The sequence below is a fragment of the Podarcis vaucheri genome, assembly GCF_965113315.1.
Source record: "Podarcis vaucheri genome assembly, chromosome: 15".
Lineage (NCBI taxonomy): Eukaryota > Metazoa > Chordata > Lepidosauria > Squamata > Lacertidae > Podarcis > Podarcis vaucheri.
Genome location: NC_138753.1, coordinates 22809975 through 22817771, shown reverse-complemented (window position 1 = coordinate 22817771; position 7797 = coordinate 22809975). Strand labels below are relative to the sequence as shown.

General features: G+C 46.2%; 1 long non-coding RNA gene across 1 annotated transcript in view; it reads right to left on the bottom strand.

Moving 5' to 3' along the window:
• Positions 1 to 328: 328 nt before the first annotated feature.
• LOC309519887 overlaps positions 329 to 7797 on the bottom strand; it is an 88487-nt gene continuing 81018 nt past the window's right edge. The window contains exons 3-4 of the long non-coding RNA XR_014214052.1: positions 3203 to 3362; positions 329 to 1326 (exon numbers count right to left, since the gene is read on the bottom strand). This is a non-coding gene — a long non-coding RNA (uncharacterized lncRNA). The remainder of the gene's footprint in view (positions 1327 to 3202; positions 3363 to 7797) is intronic.

The window sequence follows — 7797 nt, the reverse complement described above, 5'->3', positions numbered from 1 at the left end:
AAGGAGGAATACATCTTGTGGATTGGCCAACGCCCCTCCTACAGATGGAGATGACACTCAATTCAGTTCACATTCAAAGGTGAACTCAGAGAATCTGTATTTTCCAGAACAATACATGAACCGAAACATGACCATCTTTTGACATTCACCTTTCTCCAGATTTTGTAATGCTGTTCTCTAAGCCCAGTGTGGTGTGCACAAAGGCATATACTAGGGTAAAGTGTGCATAAAATGCATATATTATTGAATGAAGCATGCCAAAATCTTGTAATAGCTTTGCCAAAATGTGTATATTGGGATAAATTCACACTAAAAAGCTGGTGAATTTTTATGAGGACTTAAAAAGGAAAAACTCACATGCGGAAAACAGAATCTAAGGTTGGAAAAACGAGACAATGAAAGGAACTGAAATTGGCAGATTTATCCGTCCCAAGAGCCCTTCCTCCAAAAGCTGAGTTGACAAATTGCATAATAAAATGACCAGATACCCAAGTTTCAAACGATGCTTATATCTCATCATGTAGTGTCAGTGTTGAGGAAATGATGGTTTTCACCTGAAAATCCATGTATACCCTCTATGGGGCTGGGACACTGGGGGTGAGAGGAGGTGTTTCAGACAGTCACTAGACCTGAGTTCAAATCCCAGTTCAGCCATGGAGTGGCCTGTGATGAACTGCAGTCTTCACCACTCCTGGTGGTGTAGCCTTACTGGAAATATCAGTAAACTAAATTAATGTGCTCCTGAGGAAGGCTTCCATTAAAACACACTGAGCATTTTGCCATTTCGTTAAAGTTATACATATGTTTCTCAGTGCTACATTATTTATTTTGGCTTTCTCATACTGATACAATGAAGAACATGGTGAGGGTTCTTGAAAAGTGGTACAAGCAATGCCAATATCCAGCAGCTTATAAAAATGAACACTGGAGTATTGTTAACATAAGGAATTATATGTAACTTTGGTTGTTTATGCCGGCATGGTGCATTTTTTCTGTAAGAAATCTATGTGCATTTTCATATGCAGTCTTATGTGTTCCTTATACTGAGGCCACTCTATGACACCACTTTCAACAGTCATGGATTTTCCCAAAGAATTCTGGGAGCTGGAGTTTGTTAAGGGTTCTGAGAGTTGTTATGAGCACATATTCCCCTCCCAGAACTGCAATCCACAGAATTCCTTGTGAAGGGAAATGGAATGTTAAGCTACTCTGCAAATCCAATGTCATAGTACTAGTGTTATAAATGCTTCAAACTACCCCACCCCAAACCCAGTACCTGGATGTGAAAGGGTAGAAATGGGATCAGTCCATCTGCCAAGGGGAGATCTGTGGTAAAGAAATGTAATCAGAAATCATCAGTCATTATTGATAGGTTCTCTCTTCTTTGCATCTACAGGAGGACTTTGACAATAGCAGCACCTCAATAAGAATGCAAGCTAGTAACTAGTGGATCTGACTCTTGAGAGACTGTGTCACTTCTCCATGTTTTTACCCATAATTCTGCCCACATTATTCTGTGATTTTTATTTTTTTTAAAGAAAACATCCCAAAATAAGTATTTAAATATATGCTTTCTCTCTCTCAAAATATGTGTGTATATTTCTTCTTCTTCAAAATACTCATTTAAATGTGCAGTTTGATACATTTAAACTGCTGTCTTGCAATGTTCAGAGGAGTGAAAAAATCCAATGGACACCTTTGGCACTAAGACAGCGGGAGTTTCTTTTCCTATCAAGGCTTTGCTTTCTGTCACTTCTGCCTGGCACATGCAAGTGGCAGCAGGGGCCACATGAGAAACTGGGTTTGGTGAGAGGCAAGGAACAGAAAGTACCAGAGGCAAACAGTGGCTGAAGCCATGGAAGTGATTCTTTTATACAGTCACCAAAATGCCAAAGGTTTCGCAGACATCCACGATTGAGAGCATCATCTTGGTTCCAGAACTCACCCCAGTCAGGCAATAGCACTTGGGGGGCAGGTGCAGAGCAGGGCAAATGAGGGGTGCATCTTGGGGAGAGGGTGTGTGACCTGGGGCGTGGCCTGGGAAGAGCCATGATGGCCAGATAGAGAGGTCTGGGGGGCCACATCTGGCTTCCAGGACACTGGTTTCCCATCCCTGGTCTAAAAGACGTGATTCATGCTCTATCATAGAGGCATTTGCAAAGATGGAATCCCTTAAGCAGCGCTGGAATAAGCTATTTCTAATTCCAAGGCGTTCCCAGTCCTGAATATTTTGGCTACTCTGATTCATTCCCAACCAGTGTTGCAGCCGCATCTCAAAAAGGGTATTGCGCAGAGTAGGATAGCATTCATAAATTGAATGATTATAAGTTGTATAATCTTAGAAGGCTGCATAAACCTAGAAGGGGCATGACTATGAGGTGCCAGGTCTGTGAGCATGAAGACAGCCTGAACTTCTGACTTTGCTGCTGCACTATTGATGTTTCTGTAGCCAGAATTCCTCCCTCCCCCCATCAAAAAAACCCCTAAAACCTCCCTTATGTGCATACACTCCATTTATTGTTCAATGACACAGACTGCCCCCCACAAAAGGCCCCATTTGCAAAGCACTAAAAGATAGGCACACCATTCCAGTGCCCACTTGGCAATCCCTTCTTCTCACCAATTGCCATCAACATTGCCACCATTAGACAAAGCATGGGCTTTATTGGGGCATCTGGGGATGAGCTTGGCAGTGAAGCCTTTGGCCTCCGAAAGAGGGGAGACCAGGAGACGTTGGAACAACAGCCAAGGCTGCTATTCCTTTGTGTTTTGCACTTTCATTGAACTCATACTTTGATTGAGGTGGGTAGATAAACGTTTGGGGACAATAATTCAGAGATTCCTCACCCTTTCCAGAGAAGAGAAGCCCATCGCCATGACAACACAGTTAAAAAGGGGGCCAGGGCACAAATATTACCCTGGCAGAGAGAGAGAGAGAGAGAGAGAGAGAGAGAATTACTAAGGGTGGGTGGGGGCTGGGAGGGGAATCAGATTATCATCAATTGCATTGATGTATCGCCAAAAGTGACTCGTTTTGACTTTCTCCAGGGCAGAGTTTTGGGCTTACAGTGGCGTAACTGAGATTGGGACATGGTCGATAGCCCTCAAAAGACAAACTTCAGCCCAGCAGATGGTCTTTGCATTCTGATTCGGAGGCCAAGCCGCAGGAGCCAAATGACTTTCTAAACCTTTGATTACTGACCTATGTGTTTGCTTCGAGAGCCACAAAGGTACAAAAACTCAGCATGGGACGACTCTTGTAGTTCCTCATCTTTCTCTTCTGGGCAATTTTATCCTTCTGGCTGTTGGCCAACACCTCTATCCTTGTTAACTTTTGTGTCTCCAGGAAAACACCTGCAGCTCTTTGTGTGCGAGAAGGAGAAAGAGAGGGGAGGGGAGGGGAAATCCACCACGGGTTGAGACAATGACTCCCTGTTTATTCTTTTGTTACATTTTAAACACATAGACAGGACAATGGAGCACAGTTTGCCATAACTGTCAGCCAATCAGGGCTATCAGACAAGAGACACACAGTGAGTCAAATCTGGCAAAACTCCACGATGAGCTGCCATGATTATATGGCTGTTTCCAAGTAGCTGGTCCCAACTGGGAAAGTGCTAAAACAACCCTATTCTTTGTGCGGTTTCTTTTAAATCCTTTTAATTTTTACAGCTTTTTCACCCAATGGAGTTATTGGATAGCCTATCAGAAAGAGGGGTGGGCTGGGCATTTGCCAGGGGCCCACACCTGAGCATCCACTGTATAAGAAAGAGACCGACTCTACACAGTTCACTTGTGGTTGCTGAACTGTAAGGGTACATGGAGCTTGAAGAAGGACTGGCAATCTTTACTTCCCCAGGTGACTGATGGGGAGATGCTTGAGAGTGGAGACCCAAGTGAAAGTCAGGAGTTAGGAAGTTAGGAAGTTAATTGTGGTGAATTTCTGTGGAACTTTATGGCATGGAATCGAAGCAAGCTTTAGTAAAAGATCAGTGTCAGTGTGCATGCATTTTTTGCAGAAGGTCCCAGGTTCAATCCATGGGATCTTCAGTTAAAACCATCAGGTAGCAGGTGATGGGTACGGCCCTCTGCCTGTGGTCCTGCAGAGCTGCTACCAGTCAGAGTGGGCAGTCCTGGACTAGAGGTCTAGTTTAGCTAAATTGTGCTTTGTGCATGCACAGACATGGTGCTGTGGGTTGCGAACGCCTCCCTCTGTGGACCTGCTCCTGCTCGTCATTACAGTAACCTATTTGTAAATTTGCGTCTTGATCTGGCCCAGCCAATGGTGTGAGAAGGTGGAGCAGCAGGGACCACTGCCTGCTTCCTCATTGGTTCTTGGTGGTGATAGAGGGGCAGAAGAGGAACTATTAACAATGGTGGGAGAATTCACTCAGGAGTGGTTCACCAGTTGGGGTGAAGCTGCTACCCAACTTTCTGGAAAGTGGGTCACTGTTGCTTACCAGGAGGGAGAGGGATGAGGCAGTGGGGAGGCCAGCATCAGTAGAGACCATCTGACGTGCCTGCTACTGTGTTTGTACCATGCTGGCATCCCCATCGTCTCACCCTCCTTGTAACCCACCTTCTGGGGAGCTAGGACAGCCACTCTGACCCACCTGGCAAGCCTTGTGCCTCATCTTCCTACCAAGAGACTCCAGGGAACAAACCTGCAGCTTTCTGCTTACAAAACACACACTCTTCCAATGTACTGGACCCTCCCCTGCTCCTGCCATCCATGCATCCCTCCAGATGCCATAATGAGCAGGACTGCAGGTGTGCGGCAGAGCAGGTGGGGAACGGAGTCTGAGAATAGGGTTGAAGAATTGCCTTACAAAATTCAGAGAAGTGCCAGTTTCGAAAGATAACTGTGTTTCAGCTCACAGAGTGCTACAGAAAGTGTGAATTAGACAGCAGCACATTAAAATCTGAACCAAATCTCTGTCACTGCCCCCTGTGTGTTTGTGCGGAATGGGCAGAAGCCATTGTCCTCTTTCTCCGGAGGAGCATATTTTTAATGGGGCAGAGCAGATTTAGTAAACCTTCCAAGGCTTTGGGACCAGAGTCTTCCCCATTGCTTGAACTTGGGGCATTCTTGATGCAAAGCATGTGTTCTACCTCTCAGCTGCACTCTACATTTTCCCTTTTAAATCTCTCCCCCCCCCTTATACAACATATGTGATTTGTAGTCCTGTCTAGACGGATGTTCGTGTTGATTCCTGAAGCAATACAGCTCACACCCAACTGAACATACCTACGCACATACTTGGTTTAATCAAATGTAATGTTCTAACTGCAGGGTATGAGGAAAAAAACCTACTCCCAGCAGCCAGTGTCCCTGATACACATCAGAGAGGGACTGAGCACAATTTACTGCTACGCCCCACTTGTGGGTCTACCAACTCTTCCCTCTCTTGTCCCGAAGCATGAAAACAGAGGCTTGCTGTGGATCCTGACAATTTGCATTTTTAATTATCCAAGAGTTTAATTAGTATTGTGGCCTTAATCAGGGGTGGGAAAGATAGCTGAAGTCATCAGAGCTTAATTAGGCTGGAAAACAAAGTTTCCTCCAATCTGGAAGGCTCTCCAATGACAGTGAGGTGAGGAGCCTGCAGCCTGTTTTGACTCTGGAGTGGTGGCAAAATGAGGAGAGGCTTTTTTAAAAGAATAAAAATAAAAATAACTGGTTGTGCATGGCCGAAGGGGGAAAGAACCCATCACCTCCCTCCTCTCTCCTGCTTCCTTTCATTTCAAAGGTGGGTTTTAATGCCAATTTGGGATGGGAGAGCAGCTGCAGTCGGTTTAGAAGCCCCCTCCCTTCAAGCAGAGTGCATGACTGCTCACTTTGCATATGAAGCGCCTTGCGGAGTCTCTTTCTTTGTTCCTGTGCACCTACTCTTCCCACAGCGCATCACTAAGCTATGGAACACAGTGCAAGGAGGGATTCAGTGCTGCCCAACCAGAAACCTAGTCTCTCTCGGAAGCATTTACTGCCAGGAGAAACCAATGTATATGAAAACTCGTGGACATGCGACAAAGCTGAACAATGGAAGAAGACTCAAGACAGAGAAAAGAAAGAGGTTCTTCATGCAGTGAATAGTTAAACTATGAAACTCGCTTCCACAGGAGCCAGTGGTGGTCGCCGGCTTGGATGAGTTTGAAAGAGGGTTAGACAAATTCACGGAGGAGAAGGCCATCAATGGATACTAGGCATGGTGGCTATGCTCTGCCTACATGGTAAAAGCAGTACAGTGGTGCCTTGGGTTACAGATGCTTCAGGTTACAGACGCTTCAGGTTACAGACTCCGCTAACCCAGAAATAGTACCTCGGGTTCAGAACTTTGCTTCAGGATGAGAACAGAAATCGCGTGGTGGCAGCACGGCGGCAGCTGGAGGCCCCATAAGCTAAAGTGGTACCTCAGGTTAAGAACAGTTTCAGGTTAAGAACAGACCTCCAGAACTAATGAAGTTCTTAACCCAAGGTACCACTGTACTGCTTCTGAATACCAGTTGCTCAAAATCGTAGGAGGGGAGAAGGCTCTTGTGCTCACAAGGGCTTCCAGTCGAGGCATCTGGGTGGCCACTTCGAGAACAGGATGCTGGACTAGATGGGTCATTGGCCTAATCCAGCAGGCTTTTCTTTTGTTCTTAGGGTTGTATCCAACGTACCACTAAGTTAAAACCATGTAGCAATACCGTTGCTTCGCTGGAGAAATGTTTTGCTGCAGTGGAACATTGTTGCCCAAGAGAATGCACAAGCAGGTTGCTAGTAACTTTGTTGCACAATGGAGGGTGCAATTTGTTGTGCAGAAAGTCTCCCCCACTGCAACAGTTGCACTTCATTCCCCAATTGCACAACATTAAAACTGGCCTATCTGGCAGCTCAAGAGCCCATGCCACTAGCGAAAGGAGAATGCTGGATACAGCCATTACTCCTTACCATGTGGCCAACCTCACAGGGGACACAAGCAAGGACAGGGGAGAGAAACCTGTTCAGTTTTCATTTTAATGTAGGCCTGCCTGATTCGTAGGCAGGGACGCGGGTGGCGCTGTGGGTTAAACCACAGAGCCTAGGACTTGCTGATCAGAAGGTCGGAGGTTCGAATCCCTGCGACGGGGTGAGCTCCCGTTGCTCACTCCCTGCTCCTGCCAACCTAGCACTTCAAAAGCATGTCAAAGTGCAAGTAGATAAATTGGTACTGCTCTGGCGGGAAGGTAAACGGCATTTCCGTGCGCTGCTCTGGTTCGCCAGAAGCGGCTTAGTCATGCTGGCCACATGACCCAGAAGCTGTACGCCGGCTCCCTCGGCCAATAAAGCAAGATGAGCGCCACAACCCCAGAGTCGTCTGCGACTCGACCTAATGGTCAGGGGTCCCTTTACCTTTACCTGATTTGTAGTTCCCAAGTGAAATGAAGCAGAGCACTTCTCTGGATGTTGCAGTACAGTTGACGCATGCACAAAAAATATATATAGTTTATGAAAGTAGCAATACCTGCAAATACAGACTTGGATTCAACTGAGATTGGGAGCGGCTAGGTCACTACCAAGAATCAGGGGTGCCAACCTGAAAAAAATATTGGAGGGCAGGTAAGCCCTGCCCCCACATAATTGATTACATGACACGGCACACACACACCATTTGAATGGCAACGCCCATTAACAGGGGGTGGGTGGGTACCTGGGCCCCTTGAATATTTTATTGGGGTGGGGGACTGAAGGGATCCTGGATCCTAGGAGTTGGGTTCTATACGAAGCATAATGATCCCTTCTTAGGTGATTATTTTGTACACGTGAGACCTGCA